Source organism: Ischnura elegans, chromosome 4 (genome assembly GCF_921293095.1).
Source record: "Ischnura elegans chromosome 4, ioIscEleg1.1, whole genome shotgun sequence".
In the NCBI taxonomy this organism is placed as follows: domain Eukaryota; kingdom Metazoa; phylum Arthropoda; class Insecta; order Odonata; family Coenagrionidae; genus Ischnura; species Ischnura elegans.
In genome coordinates, this window is record NC_060249.1 from 91580969 (window position 1) to 91592163 (window position 11195).

Sequence of the window (11195 nt, forward strand, 5' to 3'; positions counted from 1 at the left end):
GAATCTGGAGTTAAATTACTTTTACAAAATACAATTAAACGGTCTTCAGGTTTAAATCTCATACACCTTTTAGAAGTTAATACATTCGAGGAAACAGTAGTACAATGCTCCTTTTGATAAGATTGAAAATTATTCATTTGAATAGTTTTATAACACAAAACATCAGATGCAGGAAAACTCTCCAAGCCACCAATATTCATGGTTACATTATTAGGTATCCTTGCGAAGCAAATAGTGAGCCAATATGAACCTTGTACATTGTGATCATTTCCAACAGCAAAGGTAAACTTAAAACCAAATAGAGTTCCAATAGTATCAGCAACCCAAACATTGACAGCTCCAGCATGATTAGTGCAGTCCTTGATTATTTTTTCCACTGGTCTCCGAGGAGCCCATCTACTTATAAATACAGTAATGGTGGGTAACGAATCACAATCAATGGCTTTCGTTTTCTTTGATGAAGGAAACTACCCTATTCCTTCAGCACGCTTCTCAAAAGTAGAAATACATATGTTCAATCACTCAGAATACTATCTGAAAGTGATCACCGAAAATTGCAATTTTCGGCTGAGAAGCCTCTTGAACTCAACTTTTCTCACAAAAAGTTGCGCCAGTCAATTAATATTTAGGAATGATACCGATTATGAAAACTAAAATTGTCAATAAAATGAAAACACGTTATACCGTGGGTTTCAAATAACACCAAATTTTCCTAGAGTAATTCACCTTCTCGCTTCATCACTATATTACATAGAGAGGAAAATCTATTCGGAAAGAGGTTAATTTTTCTTTATTAACTATCATGATCTGTTACCTGCCTCACATCAGTACATTAAATCTCTTGATAATAAACCGAGAAGATTAATCGGCAAATAATCTTCCATTTCCCAGAAGGAGCATACGGATGCCTACGTTTCCTAATACCTCCTGTCTAACACATGAAGAGTATCTTGATACATTCGTAATATAAATTAAAATATAAACGTGACAGTAGTAGATACGGGAGCGAGTATCGTGACGGGTAAGCAGTCAGGAAGCATAGTTTTGGTCTGTGTAAACTTGTTACATGACTGTAAGATCCATTTTCTCTAAATTAAAGAAAATAACCCTGAATGTATCTCCAAACAGTGGTAATCCAGAAAGGAGTAATTAACACGAAATGGGAGAACTTGTTAATCAAAACAGAAAAGGTAAAATCGATGCAGATTTACACTGTGGAATATGCTTGTATCATGTATACAAGTACTTATCATGGATATAAGTAGTTATCACCATACAGTCAAGGACCTGAACCTTTGTCATCTAACCGTCCAAATTTTTATCGAAATCTCAGTTTGAAATTATTTTATCGGTGCAGGTTTTTTGCTCATCATATTCTATTGGAACCAATAGAGGAGAATGGGAAGAGCTGCAGAATGCGAGCCTTACGTTTATCATCAAAATTTTTAAAAAATTCTACAGTCCTGTTATCCCGATTGGGAACCAAAGGATTTTACCTTAAATTTCAATATAGTGTACTTCGCACTAATAGTTCAGGTAAAAATAACATGACGCAGTTTTTATTGAAATTTTCGAATAAAAAAATAAGCTTCCGGTACCGGGAATCGAACCCGGGCCTCCCGGGTGAGAGCCGGGTATCCTAACCACTAGACAATACCGGACTGAAAGGTATCGACAGGTAAATTTTGTTTGTATTAAAAAGCGATGCCACTATAGAAGACCGCTACATCAACATCATAGGGTGCATAGTTTGCCCATTTGAAACGTGAATGCAAATTGGGTTGCATATACTCAGGATAAAGCTGCTAGTAGAATTTTCTGCCTGAAGTTTCTCGTTGGAAGCCAATCGATATTAACTATTGCCCCGTTTACACCACGATCGTCGCGACGTTGATCCGTACGATCGTAACCTCAAAACGTCGTGTAGACGCGCAGAGTTACCATCGTAGGCCTTAGTACCTAACACTGCCGAACTTACGATGGTTAGCGCTAGTGTGCCAAGAAAAAAAGAGATCGAAATGAAGATCGATGCATATACGATTCTTTCGCGCCGTTGCAATCTTGATACAGTAATTGATATTTCATAAATAACTCTAATATATCAAAGATATATGGCAACGATTGAAGACATTATTCAGCAGGCAATGGAAGGACGTTAGGGGAAAGTTTTTTCTGATGTTCTATTTACCAAATGATATCGGATATTCTGTACTATACCAGTTTTATGCATTTCGTTATTTACAGGTTAACCCATAACCATGTATCCTTACATTATAATTCACAGATGATGGAAAATAACAAACATGCACAAAATGTTAACCAATTAAATCATTGTATACAGGATTTCACAATAAAATTCGCCAGAAATAACCATAACATTTAGATGAGGACATGGAGATATCAATACTTGTGCCGAATCAAGCCGAAATCTAAGCCTTTTCTAGTTAAATTATAACAGCAATATGTACTGTCTTTAATGCGTGAATATTCTTGAATGTTTTGACATATTCTCTCGAAGAATCTAGTTTCTTAAAGACTTCACGGACTGTTGTGACTAGGTTTAGTTTTATCTCATCATAGGTGGGAGTTGAAGACATAATTTGCTCTATGGTAATTAAAAACAAGCAGGTGAGGATTTATATAGCTATGACGGGATCCATTAAAAGTTACTAATAAAGGAGATTGGAACAATCTAAATATTAATTGATAATTTTGTAGAGGAATATGCCTTTGTTGGAGGATCCTTGGTCGTGCAAGAGTTTTCAAATTAACTAGGGAAAGAATATATGAAGTGATGTAATCAGACAAAGAGATTAATAAATCGCAATTATTTAATTTGAAAAATTTATTTTGGACACGTTCAATCCGGATGGAGTCGATATTATAGTAAAGTGACCAGTTAGCAAAATATTCCAATTTGGAACGTAGCAAGGAGACATATCTACTGTCTTTACCGCACGAATATTGCTAAACTTTGGACAGATTCCCATAAAGAAACCTATATTCTTTAACGTTTTACCGACAGTTCGGTCTAGCTTCAGTTTTAGCACATGAAAACATTAATATTCTTTTGCTTCTTAATTTCCAGGATTTCAATTTTCTCACGCAGTGTCGTCGTCAGTTGTTATCTGACACAGTTCCACAACGAGGGCAGCACTGAGTTACGATGGTAACTTTTAGACGTGTAGACGTGCAGTAGTCGCGATCAACGTCGCGACGATCGTGGTGTAAACGGGGCATATCCACACCCTAGGTAACGAAAATTATTGCAATTTTTGTTATGGTTTTCAGCGGACAGTGGCGCAATTTCGATCGTCATATGTTGTGCAGCCTATCAAGAACCTGGCACTTCAAAAAACTTTAAACTTTAATCCTGCTTTTTCTGCAATAGATACATATTTTATGCTGAGTTGGCTCCAAGTCGCAATCGCGAACCGGCATTCCTTAATCGTTAGATCAATTAAGGGTGCTTTGGTGCATTTTATTGTAGAAATCGAAGTTTCCATTTGCACAGAGTCACCAAAATAATGCATAAAAATACAAATAACCGTGACACCAATGTCAGCAATAAAATATTCCTTTCAAAAATTTTCAAACACTTCCTAAAATTGGTGAATTTGAATGATTTATAATGTGGTTCTCAGGTATAGTCCTGAAATTTTCTCCTCCGTAACAAACACCCCACGCTTCTCAACCACTTAAGCTCTATGTGCACTAATTTCTTTGAAATAAAAATATAATGAAACTGAGGAAAAATCAAAGAATTATACAAAAACAACTAATATACTGAATTCCATATAAAATCCTATTATTATGCTATTTCTGAGGAATCTCAGGAAATTAAAGGAACTTATCTTATAACTTGTCTTCAGTCGACGTGGATGAAGTATATGGTTAAGAAATGGATGGTGTATCAAAATTGAGCTTCATAGGCTGTAAAAAAGCAATCTTTAAAAATCCTTTCAAAGAAACCACCGATTTAGACAGTAGACACGGAACCAACAAATTGACTAAAAACGTCTATTCATTTAAACAGGATATTTTTCCTAACCTTTAGCCCTAGTTGTTGAGTAAAATGTAACGTTTTCTACGCTGACAGCGGGAGAAATGTATTTAAATTCTAATGTTGGTTGATTTTACTGCGGTCCTTCGTTCATCTTAGCTCCAATCCGATTCTTTTTGCTCTCTTGGGTTCAAATTCCTTTTTTCCTTATTGATTACATTTTTTCCTTCTTGATAACGTTTTGACTACCAAAGGTAGTCTCCAAAAATTTTGTTTGCTCCTTAGGTATAGCCCAAGCAGGGGTGCCGACTTACAAAAAATATTGGGGGGCCCAAACCGGGGATATTGCCCGAGGTAAGTTTATAAGTAGTGAGTTTTCAGTTTTTAAAGCTTTTGGAAGAGTCATATGATCAGCATTAGAACCCTGATAAATCGAATCCTACATATATCTGGATACTCAGGGGAAAATCGAAAATCCTGGCACATTTTTTCGTCACATCCATAACCAATTTTTGAGGGGACTCGGGCACCCTCAGGCCCCATGGAGTCGGCGCCACTGAGCCCAAGTTCGCTTTCCCTCATTGTTAGGGATCGCTAATGCAGCTTAACTCTCCCCGACCATCCTTCACGGCAGGGGGTGCCTCCCGGAATTTTCTATCCTACTGCCTATTTCGTATTGTTTCCTTTCCGCTTCACGATGCTAATACGCCTGCGACAAGTGCCCGAATGTTGACCCATCCCTTGGTAAGAAAGGAGGAAGGATTGCCCGGGAATATAAGGGTTCACTTCTTGCGAGACACTCGGCAAGACTAGAGGGAAAAATATTTCTTGGTTCAATCTCGCACAAGCTGGTAGATGTACTCCCGCAATCAAAGGGTTAAAATAACGATGTTCCATTATGCCTTGTAGAACAGGGTTCCATGCAGTGGCGGATCTATGGGGATCTATGGGGGCTCTAGCCCCTACCCATTGGGTCGAAACAAAAACTAGATAAATGCCAGATAAAGTCTTTGAGGGTTACCACTTTGTGCAAAAGTATTTAGTTATATTTCCTACATATTTACCTACTTTAACGAATTGAAATACAAATAAGCTCTAATCATAGGGCCAATTTTACATCCTTTTGATATGTTATAATCCTGCAGAGAGGGGCTAGTGTCCCCCCTTGAGTATCCAATTTACACTAGATAGAATCGTAATCTCAGCCTCCTCCCCCTTTGTCCCTATCCTGGATTCGCCACTGCTGCCACGTATACATTTATGCGGGTCAGTACTCAATCCAAAAATTACTATCCTACCGCCCAAAAACCTTCTCCACAGTATTTGATTCCGGGGATACGTCAGACTTTCAGTACACATGGCATGACAAAATTCGCCTCTTTGAGCTATCTCGGGTCTTAGAGAATAATTTACGGCTCACTTCACGACTTCCTTCTACTTGCAAAGTTGGGGATGCTTCCAATTTTCAAGGCAAACTTCTTCCTTTCCACGTCTTACCCTCGTCCTCAGAGGGACAGTGGTCTAACTCGTATGTCAATGGATACGGCCGCACCGTTACATCACATTCTGAAATAAGTACGGCCTTCAACCCTCCATACGGTGATATGGAAACCCGAAATCCCATTTTTTGAACGAATTTCCCTTTAGGCAGCAAGGGAATAGACGTATAACTCATGGAACTAATATTTAATCAAGATTTACACCCCTTAAGTCAGTTATCTCCCATATTTTTGGACAGAGATGAGATGCAAAAGCTTAGCTCCGCTTGAACTGAGAAATATATTTTTTTTTTTCAAGGAGTGCGATAAATGACCACGGGGTCACCTGCAAACTATTTTCTTCCGTAGCCATGAGTTAACTTTTAACGAATAGACGATTCAATAAGGGAGTACTTACACATTGCCTTAGAAAAGAGTATGAAAAAAACTCATAAATATTCATAAAAACTCTCCTTGCTCATACTCCACCTAGTAGGTACTCCCTCATTGAAATAAATTAAGATATATAAGTTTATTTAGTTTTTTCATTGCTAGGGAACCATAAAAAAAGCAAATGATTCACTCACGAATATTACAAAAGTGGATGCTCATGTCGGCCTCTATTTGTAGTCATCTAACACGCATTTAAATGGGTTTACAAAAGTCGCTGACGGACAAATCCGAGTTGCACGGAAAAATAAGGTAAAAGTAAGGGTGGTAATCGAAACTTATGTACATGATTATATTATCTATCAAATACATGACTTTTCAATGCTATTCCTCACAATTACAAATATTATAATGCAAGATATTTGAAAAAAGTGGCTCGCATTGCACTCGTCACCGCGCCGCGGACAGTTTTGAAAACTCGTTAAAATGCGACCGAAGTGGCAACAGAAATCAGCCATCCACGGGGTATAATTTGGCCTCCTCTATGCAGTCCCCTTGGTTTTACGATCGACCGAAAATGCATCCATTTTTACCGTTAAATGGCTTGAGTTCACTCGAAAACAAACCCATTTGCAGGTCACCGTTATCTCTTACAAAGGTTGTTGTCCACGAAACAAATAAGTTCGCTTGGGCGTCATAAATCTAGTGGGTCCCAAGGTGAAATTGAAAGTGATAGTGGTAAAAAAATAGAGTATTTTGTATAAACCTAGGACGTTAGTCATAAATTATGTCAAAGTGAATTCGGGATGTTATTTTTTTATTGTCAATCTATAATGTAATTCTAAGAAATAAGTTCCCCTCCTTCAACAACACCGGATTTTAATTTTATCCTAGCCTCACAGATAATGATTTAATTATTATTTCCCTTTTAAGATTAAGTTCTATATCTATCTATCTTTTAAGATTAATTTCTATATATTTATATTTCTATAGAAAATAGTATTTCATGAAGTAAACGAAGAGGACTTCATGAGATTTAAAACGAGAATTGAGATTGAAATATTTGGATCTTAACTTCTCTCTAACCAGACAGGATACGCCTTTCTTTCCATAAATATTACACTTCGCCTGTACTTGAGGCAACAATTATGCATAAACTTAAATTTAGAAGCATTGTATTCGGTAATCTTTAAATATTCCGGGTGCAGCACTCAAGGACTGAAATTTGGCGAACTATATTTCTAGAGATATGTGCACATATTTTTATAGATATTAATACATCACTCCATTGATAATCAAAATGCTTCTAATTGATCAAGAAGCTTGATGAATGAAAAATTCTTGCAACGTAGTTGATACCAATGTGGTATTTTGGCTTTGAATGTCATGACTTTGGTTACAACGTGCTGAAATAATGAATCTTGTAGCAAAACACCGAGGTCGTTCACCAACACGGCAACATTCAAAGGTTAAATACTTTTACATGGATAAACACTTGATTTTCCTTAACACCTCTTCAAGAGTCTGAGAGCTCACAATAACATTTTTTCCATCCATTTACTTGGAAGAGAGCCACGGAATACGGTTAGAATAAACACGAGAAAAAGGTTGCTAAAGTTTTTTATTTTGAAGCTTCTTCATCAGTATCACCTCCTTTGTGCTGTAACCGCTCAAACCGCGCCGAGGCAGTAGTGAAGGCAAGATAAGTTTTTCGAGAGCACTTGAAAATAAGAGGGGAGAGAGGAGTTCTTCAAGTTTCCTCAAAGTAAGAGAGTGCTTAGATAGCACTCGGGATTTCTTAGCATGAGCAGTTGGACGTTGGGCTGTTTGTTTTCGTTCAGAGCTCCTTTCATAAACGACAACCCGGATGGTGGCAGTTAAATTTCAATGAATGCAGACCTCAGCTTTGAACTAAAAATAAATTTCGCTTATTTAATGAATCCGTTTACACTAATCAAGTACTCAGTCTTGGCCATGCCTACATCCTTACGGACGGGAGTGTACTTAGATATCTCTAAAAACATACAGAGTTTCGTTGATGGTCGAAATGCTTCTAACTTATATAGATATCTATAGAAATCGTGAAGTAGCATAGTGGACATAACTAAGTTGCAAAAATCCTTGAAAATTGATTAATACGAATAAATAATCTGGAAATATCAGCAAGTAAAACCACAGAAAATTCAATAGCAAAATAGAAAAGAATCTATGTTTTTTTAGTAAATATCGTGGTAGTCACGGGGGCATAGCACCTAATCATCGAAGGCTATCGGGTTCAAATCTGCGGGAATCCTTGAACTCCCCAAGTAAAATATTCATCTTGATTTTCTGGGGTCTAAAGTGATTTCTATGTAAATCCATCGAAATGTATTGGCGGGTTTTGGAGATAATTCCCCACTCAAGTCAGTCCTGTATTCCCATTGGTTGAGGCTTTGAAGAGTTTTGATTTCAAAGTCAATGAAATCTATCTTCTCTATTGAAATGTATTGGATTTTCAAATCATTTATATTAATTTGCTAGAAGATTCATTGACTTCGTATAGACGTCTTCATACTTTTCCAGTGCGAAATGATCTTTGGGTTAGGGTAATATAACACCTGTCTTCCTGACCACTCTATATATGGTAGTATATTAGTGCTTTATTTTAATCATGTTATATAAATATATCGGTCACACTGGCAATACTATGCAAGTAATGAACATGAGCAAGATAGAGTCATGAAAAAGGAGGAATATGACGGCCATAGCTGCGCATGCCTGGCCAGCACCAGGGCATAGCACTAAATATCAAAAAGCAAGTTTGATCGGTAAAAAACAAATGCGTCCCCAAATTGACTGAAATAATGAAAAACTTTGTAAATTTCAACTGTGAAGATGGATATTGGCTGGCCACAATATGGAAAAACTATTCATCTCCTTGGCCAATGGATACGCAGGACATACTCGGGTGGGAATTCTAGCTACGAAATCCGCCTATACAGGGTGTTTCATGGGGAATCTGCAATACTTCAGGAGGTGGTAGAGGAGATTATTATAAGCACTTTTTGTCCATAGACATGGGGTCGCAATTCCTAAGTTTAATTTAACGAGAGGTTTGAGTGAGTATCAGCTATATGGTTGCGCAATCTCACTCATTTTGAGATGAATTGTTACAGACTACTCAGAAAAACGCACATTTTCGTCCAACATTTACCATTTAGTGTTTTAAAAAACCAGAGTATGAAATTAAAATGTCGGAAAGGCGGAATACCCTGGAAAAACCATGGTGACTGCAGAGTGCATCCAAAAAAATGTTTGCGTTGCCATACCTCCGTAACTAAGGAGTTGCGACCCCAAATTTATGGGCAAAAGGTGCTTTAAATTGTCTCCCCCACCGCATCCTGAAGTATTGAAGGTGTTGGAAGAAGTTATTAAACTTAGACAGTTGTCATAATACAATATAAGTTTGACATGCAAACATTTTCATGGATACATATTTTGGTTACTATAAATAAAAAAGGCTATTTTTTTCGTGTAAAACATTGAACATAGAACTATATTTTATTCTCTCTCTAATAATAATAATAATATTAAATCCACAAATAACTACGAATTAAACTGAAGATTCCTCCAGAAACACCCTGAATATTTAATAAAATTCACTGAAACCACTGAGGCCTGAAGATATTTCTTCTAACGGAAGAGAAAATTGTTCATCAGCCATGAACACCAGCACTCGCAACAGCCCTGATAATTGAAGAAGAATGTTTCTACAGCCGCTTCGATAAACTTTTCTCCATCCACCTGTAAGAAAACCTCGCAATAAGGAGTTATTTCCAGCTCTTAACAACCAATTTTCAAGCATTGTTTTAGTTGTTAAGATACCCGACTCTCTGCCGGAAGTCCCAGGTTTGACTCCTTGTACCGGAATATTTCTGAGCCCCCATGAGACACCGAATTGCAGGGGATGTATACAACAGGATATGAGCGTGCGTAAATGTCACTACTGGCGTGCGCACTAATATACGACAGTATTATATGATTCACACAGAACCTATATAAATAGGATAACTTAATATTTCATTAGAATTAGAATTAATTTGACTTTTAGTATCCAATTAAATACTTCAACATCTCAGCCAAAGTATGATGGGAAAAAGTTTAGAAAATTATTATTGTGAAGATGAGCTGAAAATTGACCACTCATTTAACAGTGGAATTAGATCGAAATTGACGTGCTAATAATGTATATTCGTGTAACTAAATATAGATATATTCAAAGGGTTTTCCGGGTAAAATGTATTGTAAAATGCTAAGTTTGTAATAACGATTAAAAACTAAAGCTGCACATAATTATTTACTCAATCAAACGTTTACAACTTAATGCATTTGAAAACTCAGGAATTATTGAAATTTCACTTGTATTTGATAAGCTATGAGTACTACAAAAAGCCTTCTCTTTGAAGTATTAACGGGCATTAAAGCGTTTCCTGCAGGAAACTAGAGTATGTTTCAGTGCGCAGTAAATAACCAAATGATGATATCAAATCATTCTGTTTGAAGAAGGATTTTTATAGAGCTGAGCAAATACTCAAAGTAAATTTAATTCCAATAATTTCAATTTTAATTTTCACGCATATCGGCAAAATAAAATTTTGTACAGCCATATGTTCAAGTGTTACGAGCGCTGCATATTTTTAGCACCCATTTCACTTCCTTCGGAATGTTTTGTAAAGGACTGCAACGCTAAACTAAATTATTTAATGAGAAAAAATCCAATTCATGCACATTTAAATTCGTGAGGCATAAGACTTAATTGGAAACGCGTCCAGTTTCCTTCCCTGGGTACGTAAAAGCAACTAATTCCTTTGGGTCAAGGAGCCCGGATGATAACGTAGGTTAAGATCAAAGTTCATAACGGAATTCTGGATTCAGACAGCCACGCACTTTACATGGCCATCCGCTTCGAAAAGTATTGGATCACGATCTGAACCATCGTAGCTGGCGGCAAAGTGACCAGGGCAGTGAGATGATTTCGTCCAACCACAAATATTTGTGGAGCCATCAGTCTGCTTACACACGTCCGCCAGACGCAAGACGTCTCGCGAAGTCGCCCCAAAATGGAGAAAATTGTAACGTTATAGCGCGAAAAAAAACTCCAAGTAGAAGAGAAATAATTATTTTATAACGCAGTTTAACTGTTTTGTCTCTAAATCAATTCATTAAACCACTGAAAGAGGATAAAATTGCCAATTTCTATTTTTTAAATCGAGTGTGGTCGTTTTTCGCTATATTTGTTCGACTTTGACCTAATATATGTTGTTAATGAGGGCACAGGAACGTGT

The 11195-nt window shown here is 37.0% G+C and overlaps 1 non-coding gene across 1 annotated transcript; it reads right to left on the reverse strand.

The window, feature by feature from the left end:
* Positions 1-1589: 1589 nt before the first annotated feature.
* Positions 1590-1661, reverse strand: Trnae-cuc. The gene has a single exon. It is a non-coding gene; the product is annotated as a tRNA-Glu (tRNA).
* Positions 1662-11195: the final 9534 nt, after the last annotated feature.